Here is a 10,664-nt window from a genome sequence, read left to right on the forward strand (position 1 = left end):
ATTCAATTTGACATTAATACTGTCATATAATAATCACAGCTGAGTCACGTAGTCATTGATGAAGGAAACATTTCCTTGTACAACTTTTTGCTTCCCTGGCTTCAATCAATGCCTCATATACGTTTAATTTATTTCTGATGTACCTTCCACTAATTCGTGTAGTGTAGGCAAGCTGGATAAAGGTTCCAATTTTTCTTCTTGGAGTCCATCCTTTTTCAAAATAACATTACAATATATCCACAGAGCCAGTTTGCAGATATCCTATTGAACAGCATTTTTGGGCAAGCCGCAGGGCAGTTTGCCTTCTTTTTTTTTTTCTTTCTTTAAGTTTGCCTTATTTAATTTGGCTCTTTGTCAATAAAAATGAGATGTAATTGCTGCTCTAATCATAGCCACTGGATTATTGGATTATTATTACCAACAACATAATAACAGTGAGATCATTCAGTAGCCCTCTCTATTGTTTTGTCTCTCGTCCATACATCAGATCAACTATTATATCAGTAGGGTGAGGGGAACAGAGCTGGGGCATCCCATAGGCAAGAGAAGATCTGAGAGTTGCGAATCCAAAATGTGTGATATTTCTTTGGTGGAGACTTTGTATCAATGCAATACCCACAGTGATTTCATTATCATGGATATTCAAAAGAACACCCACATCAAAGTTGGTCATGTCAGCCTTCCACTTAAAATAATCTTGAACAGCGCCCCCAAAATCTCTTGTGGTCTCTAGTGCAGTAAAGCAATGTTTCCCTTCTACCCTGTTGCGTGTGACTCTAAACTTCAGCACTTGAGAATCAATTTCTTTTGAACTTAAGGCATTGTTAGTGAACTCTTTTTTAACATCTCTCTCAACTATTTTGTCTCCTTGTCCATTATCCATCTTCCTTTTACGTGAATTCTGATTTATCTTTTTACACTTTTTTTTTCTTGAAACGGGCATCAATTTTCCATACTTTGAAAGGATCGGAGCGCAGGAGTTTCCCAGTCAATTCTTCAAAATCCTTTAGAACTTCCTTTTTTTCCCCCTTTGAATTAGAATCTTTAAACTCCTGAACAACCACAAGTAAGTTATCAACTGATCTCAGAAAGTCTGAGCCAGACTTTCCATTGAAATGTCAAAATATATCTTGCCTGGTCTCTGCTGATTTTGCATGATGACCTGAATTTCTTTCTCACTTCATCTGCCCCTGTTTGTTCAAAACCAGTGGGTACAGTGGCTCTAATAGTGACTTGGAGATGTTCAGCTCACTCTGAGGCCACTTTCTGTCACTTGAATAGATCTCTGGTTTTCATGAAAGTTCACATCCAGGAATTGGTTAGTGGCTTCTTGAATGTCGTACATGTTGGCAACGCTTCCAAGATCCCTAATATAGTCTTGGCTGCCAGCACAGACCCTTCCAGCCCTGGCATCCTGCAGGCCCAGTGTACCCAAATGCTATGCTTTCTCTTTTCTCTAAAGATGTTGGTTATAGCACTTTAGATTCTGAAAAAAAATTTTAAGCAAAATTTTGAAACGTATAGCAAAACTGAAAGAATCTTAAATGCCAATATACCCATCACCTAGATTCTTGGATTAATATTTTATTACCCTTGCTCTTTCACATATTTATTCTTACTTTGATATACCATATGTTTTTATGCATCTTAGAGTAAATTGCAGACAACTGTATTCAATGTAAGCATTCTTGCCATAGAGTTCAATATTTAAGGTTTTTTTCTTTGATGTAAAACTTACATACAATCAAATGCACAAATGTTGCTGAGTTCTAAAATATGCAAATACTTGTAAATATAATGCAAAGCCTATCATGATAGAACATCATTATCATCCCAGAAAGATCCTTTATATCCCTTCCTAATCACCAATCCTAAAACCACTTCAGAAGAACCACTGTTCAATTTTGTTTTTCCATCATTGATTGATTTTGACAGTTTTAGAACTTCAGGAAAATAAAACAGCATAGTATATACATTTTTTTGTCTGGATCGTAGGTTAGTATACATGTATTTTACTAAAAAATGCTGGATCTTTTGCTAAAATAGCTGTCACATTTTACATTCCCACCAGCAATATGTGAGTTTTCCAGTTGCTGCACATCCTTACCAAAATTTGGTATTGACAGTGTTTCTAATTTTAGTCATTCTGATGTGTGTGTTGTGGTATGTCTATGTAGTCTTAACCTGACAACTAATGATGTTGAGAACATTTTCATGTGCTGGTATCACGTGCGTGTTGATGTGTATGTTCAATTCTTTGCTCATTTTTATTGAGCTGTCTTTCTATTACTGAGTTGGAGTTTTTTATATACCCTGCATCCCAGTTCTTTGTCAGATATGTGTTTTGCAATATATATTTTCTTCAAATCTGTGGCATGCCCATTCAATTTATTAATGCTGCCTTTTGTTAATTGGTTTTTAATTCTGACAAGTCTAACTTTTCAGTTTTTTCTCTATTACGGTTATTGCTTCAGATTTTAGAACTTTGCTTCCCCACAAATCACAAAGATATTATCCTGTGTTTCCCTTCAAAAGCTTTATGGTTTTATGCTGATTATTCAGTTCAAAGTCTTTTCTAATGTCTTTGCTAAAGAAAATAGAGGGGCTTTAAATGATGTCAGTAATTTTCCCTGATGTTGCATCATTATTGATTTCTAATTTAATTCTGTTATGCTCAGAAAATGTATCTTGTATGCTTTCAATCTTTTTAAATTTATTAAGACTTGTTGCATCTTCCAGCGTATGATCTATCATAGTGAACATATCATGGGTGCTTGAAAATAGTGTATATTCTGTAGTTGCTGAATGTGGTGTTCTATAAACATCATTTAGGTCAAGGTGGTTGGTAATTTGTTCATATCCATCTATGTCTTCACTGATTTTATCTAGTCCTATGAACTGCTGAAGAAGTGTTAAAAATTCTTCAACTATGACTGTAGAATCATTTATTGCTCCTTTCAATTCTATCATTATTTTATTAATTTTGAAGCTGTCCTGAGAGAAAAACACGTATGAATATTATGCCTTCCCGACGAACTGACCCTTTTAGCCTTATGAAACAGCTCTCTTTATTTCCAGTGCTCTTAATTCCTTCCTGAAGTTTGAATTTCGACGCAGTATTATTTCCCCTCAGCCTGAAGAATTCCCGTTAGCATTTCTCAAAGGGAATATCTGCTGATGACGAATTCTCTTTTCCTTATCTGAAGTTGCTTTTATTTAGCCTTCTTCGTTTTTGCTGAATATAGAAATTTGGGTTGTCAGATTTTTCTTCTGGTCTATCAGAACTCGAAGTATGTTGTTCCATGACCTTGTTCACCTATTAGAGTGTGTTGTTTTTCTCTGGATGCTTTCAAGATTTTCTCTTTTAGTATTCAGTAATTTTATTGTGATGAGCCAAAGTTTGGTTTTATTTTAATTTTTCACATTTGTAGTTCCCTGCTTATTTTAAAGCAGCCTAATGAAGTATAATTGGCATACCCTAATCAGCACATATTTAAGTGTACATTTAGATACACTTTGACGTACACACTCAGGAAACCACCACACAATCAAAATAATGAACATATCTATTACCCTAGAAAGTTTTCTTTTCTTTATAATTTCACCCACCTTCTATCTCATTCACAAGCTCATTGATCTCCTTTCCAACACTATACATTACTTTGTATTTCCTAGAATTTTATGTAAATGAATTTATACAACGTGTCCATCTTTTTGTCTAGCTACTTTCAGTCAGTGTAATTATTTTGAGATTCATATGTTATTTATTTTCTTTTATAAATTTATTTATTTATTTATTTATTTATTTTTGGCTGTGTTGGGTCTTTGTTTCTGTGCGAGGGCTTTCTCTAGTTGTGGCGAGCGGGGGCCACTCTTCATCACGGTGCGTGGGCCTCTCACTGTCGCGGCCTCTCGTTGCGGGGCACAGGCTTCCCAGACCAGGGCTCAAACCCGTGTCCCCTGCATTGGCAGGCAGATTCTCAACCACTGCACCACCAGGGAAGCCCCATATGTTATTGTATATATCAATAGCCCAATCCTTTTTGTTGCTGAGTAGTATTTTATTGTATGGATATACCACATTATGTTTATGCATTCACCTGTTGAAGAACACCTAGATTGTTTCCTCTTCAGGGCCCTTACAAAGAAAGGTGCTATAAACATTCATGTACAACCTTTTCATCTTTCTTGGGTAAATACCTAGGAGTGGAACGGTTGGGTCATTCATATTAGCCAGATGCAGGAGTCACAGCCATTATTTTTCACATATTTTTTCCCTCAGTCTGTTCTCCTTCAGTTATACATGTATATTAGACATTTCAGTATTGCCTCACAGATCCCTGAGGTGCTCACCCTTTTTTCTCCTCTCTTTTCCTTCCACTTCTTCAAATTAGACAAATTCTACTGTTTTATCTTCAGGGTTACTTATCTTTTCTTCTGCTATCTCCATTTGGCTAAATCTACTCAGTGAATTTTAATTTCAAATATTGTATTTTAAATTCTAAAATTTTCATTTAATTTTATTCTATCTTTTCATTTATTATGAGTACACTTTGCTCATTCAGCATAGTTATAAAAATCCATTTTAAAATCCTGTATACTGTTTCCAACACCTGGGTCATTAATGGGTTGAGTCTCTGTTTTCTTTTGAGAATGGGTCATATTTTCCTATTCTTCTTTGCTGAGTAATGTTGTATTGTATCCTCATTGTCATGAACTCTATGATTTAGAAAGTCTAGGTTCTGCCTTATTCCTTCAAATAGTGTCAAATTTTGCTTTGTAGGTAGTTAACTTGGTTGATCTCATACTGGACTCTGTGCTGCTTGGATTCTGTTTCACATGTGCATGCATAAGGGTCAACCAGGTATCTTTTGCAAAGCTTAAACATAGCATTTGGAGATCCCTCTCCCTTGCTCTCACCTTTTTTAGGATTTCCCCTTCCCTCTCCAGTGTCTCTGATAGCTCCAAACTCTGTCCTCTCTTCTGGCCAGAAAGACGACATGTTTTCTTGCTTAGTGTTAGTCACTCAATGTGGTGACAACTTCAGGCTGCTCTTAGGCTAAAAGCCATTTTAAAAGGGGGGGGGGGTGTCTTCCAAATGTCATCTCCCTTCCAGAATCTACCTCCTTTTCTTCATTCGTTAGTGTCGTGAGGTAGTTGTTTCTCATATGTTGTCCAGAGTTTATAGACCTAATCTAAAGGAAGTTCAGTCTAGTAGGAAATTACTTGGGCACCACACAGGAAGTGGGGCCCCCAGTAGCTCATTTTTGAAGTTTTCTACTACTCTCTGCATTCTCTCTGTTTCCTCTGAAGATTTTCTCCTACTTATTTGTTCGGGTCCCTTTCATGTTAAAACCTTTCTTAAATGTCTGGTGATCCTTGGTTGTGCTTTCATTTTTAACAGTGATGAACTGAAAGGCAGAGTAAAAGGTCCACACTGGTGGCTGTAGCTTCCTGAGTGGTTGACTTTTCTTAAGGGCAATCTTGTTAAGATTTCCTCATTATTTTGATGGGGTACCCTCAAACATGCATACCTACAGGCCTTTTCCTTTGGATGGGTCCGTTATATATATAGCCAGATATCCCCGATGTCATTTTCACACTGAAAATATGTTAATTAAGGTAGCTGTCAATCATATAGGTAGAGATCTTTAATGAAATTCCTTTTTCAGATGTGTTGCATATACTTTATTTGTACTCTCTCAGGCTTTTCTCAGTGAACACTTGCTTACTGACTGAATTAGGTATTTCAGTTTAATTAGCAAAACCAAAAACAAACAAGCAGAAACTCCTCAAAATCCTAAAATTTTGTTTTAAGTGCTGGATGGCATGATATTCCAATTACCTTTATTTTCATCGGAACTTTATTTCATCCTCAGTAAGAGAGGCTCTTCTTTCTCATGTGAATCCTATGTTACAACCACACCAAACTACTTACCTTCTGTCAAACAGATCTTAGTCTTTCGTAATTTCATGACTTTACACAATATATACTTTCTTCCTAAAATACCCCCTTTCTTTCTGTATTTAGCTACAAAGCTTCTACTTTCCTTCATTATTCAGCTCAGTGATCTCCTCTTCTGTGAGTTCTTCTGACTTTTCCAGACAGACTCATTCTGACTCATCCTTTCTATATTTAACTGAAACAGTGCACTTACCTCTATTCAGATACTTACTTTTTCTCTTCTAATAACTTTGTTTATATGTCCCTCTTACTGGTTTGTGAATTCCATAAAGGCAAGGACACACATTACTTTTTGAAACCAACCTTACCACCTGATAGCATCTCCATTAATGACCACACAGATCCATATCAATCGCATTCTATACTCTCTTTGTTGTAAGATTCAGATTGCCCCAGGAGGGACCTTATACTTTTAATATAGAATAGCATTTAGTTAAAAAATGAATACATATGTGTGTGCATTGTGTACATATATGTGTGTCATCAACATTTTAAGGAAGTATTAGCTGAAGCTATTTTATATTCAAGTATTTAAAATTCTAAGTTATGATAATTTAGAGTCTCATTTGATAAACTTGAATGCATGCCTTATAGGTAGGATAGAGTCTGTTACCCTTTCATCCACTATGAGTTCTGTTGTGGAATTTAATATGAGAGAGAAGATTGTTTCTGTAATGAATTTGCAAATATGTTTCCATTCTGAAATATTGTGTATTCATGTGTGCAGGTGTCAGCTGGATAAATATATATAATAGCTTTTTAAGTAGTTGCTTTTACACAGTGATGGAGATGGAATTACTACTTATAAAATAATCTGTGGTGGCTTACGTTTCAATTACAAGTGGCAAACTCCAGACCTGGTATACAGAAGGAGCCCTGAGTAGTACTTTTTCCAGATCTTCATGTTACCAAACTGTTTGAAGGAGAATCAGCAGCTGTTGTGCGAATCTACTGAAGCATTAGGAAAAAATATTCTCCATGTAAATTTGGCTTAAAATTCCGTAGAATCTTTTGAGGATTGCAAATAGATGCAATACTTCATAGCTACAAGGAACTAGACTTGAGATCCCGAAAATAAATAAAAGTGAAATTACAGAGTCTACACTTTAAATATATCTAGTGTTAGTTTGATTACACTCAAATGAAATACATCTCTGAAAATAGGTATGCCACCAGTTTCCTCACCCCAACGTGAAGAAAATGAAAATTTAAAACCATGAGAATGTTTACATAACCAGATGGAATGTAGAGAATCAAAGAAACAAGAAGAAAGGATAAAATGTGATCAAAGCAACTGTAACATGTTAAAGTTTTGCATTGGCAAAAGTACGCACGTGTGGTAAGTGCAGGAAGCAGGACGTGTGGAGTCCGACTGGGGTCGAGTCTTTAACTGCAACCCCCTTTGGCGTGCACTGCCTGTGCACCTGGTCTGATGTGGGGTCTCTCAGCTAAGGACTTTGTAATTGCCTATGGTTGGACCTGAAAGATCACATGCAAAATTCTGGCCTGAGGCCAGCCTGCCCAAATGCCAATCTAAATAATTGCTATTTTCCTTAAATTGAAGTATTCTCTTCAAGGAATAGATCAGTCTGAACTCATCTATGAAAAAAAATCAAGCTGGAGATAATTCAGTAAGTTATACAGATCCGTTTATAGCCTTATAGTTAATATTGAGCTAGGTGGATTATTACCATATTTGCAGATAATACTTAGTTTTAAATTTTAATTCAAATGCACTTATTTAAATATTAAAATAATAATACCCACACAAAAAGTCAACTGATCTTTGACAAAGGTGCAATAGCAATTCAATAGAAAAAGGAGTCTTTCCAATAATTGGTGTGGGTACAGTTCTAAATCTGTATTTTTGTTTGTTTTCTTATCCAGGGTTAATTTAATTTTAAAAACAAATACAAGCTATTGATTCACCCTTCTCAACTTAACTGGACAGTCTACCCGTGGTATAACTGTCAGGTAAAAACATACGTCTTTACAACTTGGTGTTCCAAATTAAAAAAAAAAATTTTTTCACAGAAAGGAAAGAAGTAATATGAAAACAGCTCAAGAAATACACTAACAAGCAAAAATATATGGGCAAAGAGGAACACGTAGTTTTGACTTAACTGAAGAAACCGAGAGGAGACTGGTCTATGTAAGAAAATGTGAATCCTGGAAAGTTAGGTGTGAAGATTTTAGAGCAGGAATTTATATGACTTGACTCTCCCCTAGTTCCTGAATGAAGATGACATCTTGTAGTATTTATACTTCTTGGCTCAGACATGGACCATACACCTGTCCCAGAAATTTACTCAAAATGGATCATAATCCTAAATATCAAATTAAAAACTATAAAACTTCTAGAAGAAAACATATGAAACCTAGTATGTTAGCTTGCTAGGGCTGCCAAAGCAAAATACTGCAGACTGGATGGCTTAAATGCAGAAAGTTGTTTACTCACAGTTCTGGAGTTGGAAGTCCGAGAACAAGTGTTGGTAGGTTTGGATTCTCCTGAAGCCGCTCCCCTTGACTAGCAAATGGCTGCCTTCTCGCTGTGACCTCACACGGTCTTTTCTCTGTGTGCATGCATCCCGAGTGCCTCTCCTTCTTCTTATAAGGACAGCGGTCATATTGGATTAAGACTTTACCCTCAAATCCAAAAAGCTGGCAAGACCAATTGTCAGGGAGGCTGCAGAGCAATAGGCGATCTTGTTAATTTCTGCTAGGAACGCAAAATGGAACTTTTGAAGACCATTTGGCAATTTCTTTCAAAGCTAAACATAGTCTTACCATATGATCCAGCAATTGTACTCCTGATTTACCCAACTGATTTGAAAACTAATATCCACACAAAAACCTTCATCCAAATGTTTATAGCATTTTTATTCACAATTGCCAAAAACTAGAAGTGACCAAGTTGCTCTTCAACAGATGAATGGAAAAACAAAGTATAGTACATCCATACACTGCAGTCTCACTTGATGGTAAAAAGCAACATGCTCTCAAGCCACAAAAAGACTTGGAGGAATCTTAAATACATATGGCTAAGTAAATGAAGTCAGTCTGAAATGGTTACATACTTTATGATCTCAATTATATGGTATTCTGGAAATGGCAAAATTATAGAGACAGTAAACAGATCAGTGGTTGGGTTTGGATAGGGTAGGTGAAGCACAGAGGATTTATTTAAGGCAGTGAAACTATTTCTTATGATACTGTAGTGGTGGGCATATGATGCTATGCATTTATCAAAACCCTTGGAACTTTACAGATCAAAGAAAGAACCTTAATATGTACAAATTTTTAGAAAGCAGTTTAAAAGGTCAAGAGATCTTAGAATGAAATGCAGATGATGCCAAAATAATCTAACTGAATTGTTAAATTAATTAAACAAAAAGGTCATTAGATTGAGGTGGCTTTAATGCCTTAGTAGCCTAGGTAATCAAAACAAAACCTAATCCTGAAATGCCTCAAAGTTAAGAAATCAAAATTCCCACTCTTGGATATTTACCCTAGAAGAATGAAACATTATGTTCACACAGAAACCTATATGCAAATCTTACAGCAGCTCTATTACAATAAAAAGAAAGGGATTTTTAAATTTAATTTTCATTAGTGTGTATTTAATTTTAAAAACTGATATTTGATTCAGTTATTGAACATTTTAAAGGTATATTTGGAACAACTTGGGCATGTGAATCTCTTTTTCAACTGTAAATCTTATAACATCTAAATACAGATCAAATAATCTGATAAAATTTAACTTTGAAATCAAGATGTGCTGTAAGTGTAAATTATACACTGGATTGTGAACACTCAGTAAAAATCAATATAAAATATATTATTCATTTGTATGTGGATTACATCTTGAAATGGTAATATTTTGGATTTATTTGATTAAATAAAAATGTTACTAAATTAAAAAATAATGACACGAAGAGCAGTGTAAGTGATCATGTAGCAGATATAAGGATACAGGAAAGAATGAAATAACAGTAAAAAAAATCACAGAATGCTAAAGGGCTTTGGAAAGATACAGGAGATAAGAAAAGGATTTAAAAGGGAAAATGACTGCAATTAGTCAAACACCACAGTGATGTTGGCGCTGAACTAATTAATTTAAGTTCTACTCCCCAAGTATTAAACTAATTTTCCGTTTAACAAATTGGCCTATGGAGATTACCATTGAGATTAGCATCTTTTAAAACTAAAGAAAAGGAGGATTCCAAATGCTTTTGTGTGCCCCTCCAATAATTGCAATGGCCCTTCAGAGGGAAAAGTTGGATTAGTTAGGAGACATCGATTAACGTTTTAAAGGCATGAAAGCAATTCTTAAGGTGAATGCTTTGTATTATTTTGGTGGGTCAAACCTTCCCAATTTAAGAGAAACAAAGGAACTTAGGTTACAATAATATAAGACTGAATGCCATATTTGCATTTTCATCATTTAGAGGCAACCCTTTATCTTTTTATTTTCCTAGAAAGAAACAATTGTGCTATTGGGTGGAAGAAAATACAATAGTGCAGTTTTGAGATCTCCTGTGTATTGCTTAAGCGAGAAAAACATTTTGGTGCCTCGCTTATCACAGGCTTTCTTTGCCAGTATATACAATGTGTACGATGAGATTCCAGGTTCAAATCAAATAGTGAAAAGTGTGTTTTTGTCTGTTTCTATAATAATAATTTTTCCTTCAGCTATTTT

The 10,664-nt window shown here is 35.3% G+C and overlaps 1 pseudogene; it reads right to left on the minus strand.

The window, feature by feature from the left end:
• Nucleotides 1–495: 495 nt before the first annotated feature.
• On the minus strand, nt 496–1,345 carry LOC132351747 (tRNA (guanine(6)-N2)-methyltransferase THUMP3-like; annotated as a pseudogene).
• Between the last annotated feature and the right edge of the window lie 9,319 nt (nt 1,346–10,664).

The sequence above is a fragment of the Balaenoptera ricei genome, chromosome 17, assembly GCF_028023285.1.
Source record: "Balaenoptera ricei isolate mBalRic1 chromosome 17, mBalRic1.hap2, whole genome shotgun sequence".
Classification (NCBI taxonomy): domain Eukaryota; kingdom Metazoa; phylum Chordata; class Mammalia; order Artiodactyla; family Balaenopteridae; genus Balaenoptera; species Balaenoptera ricei.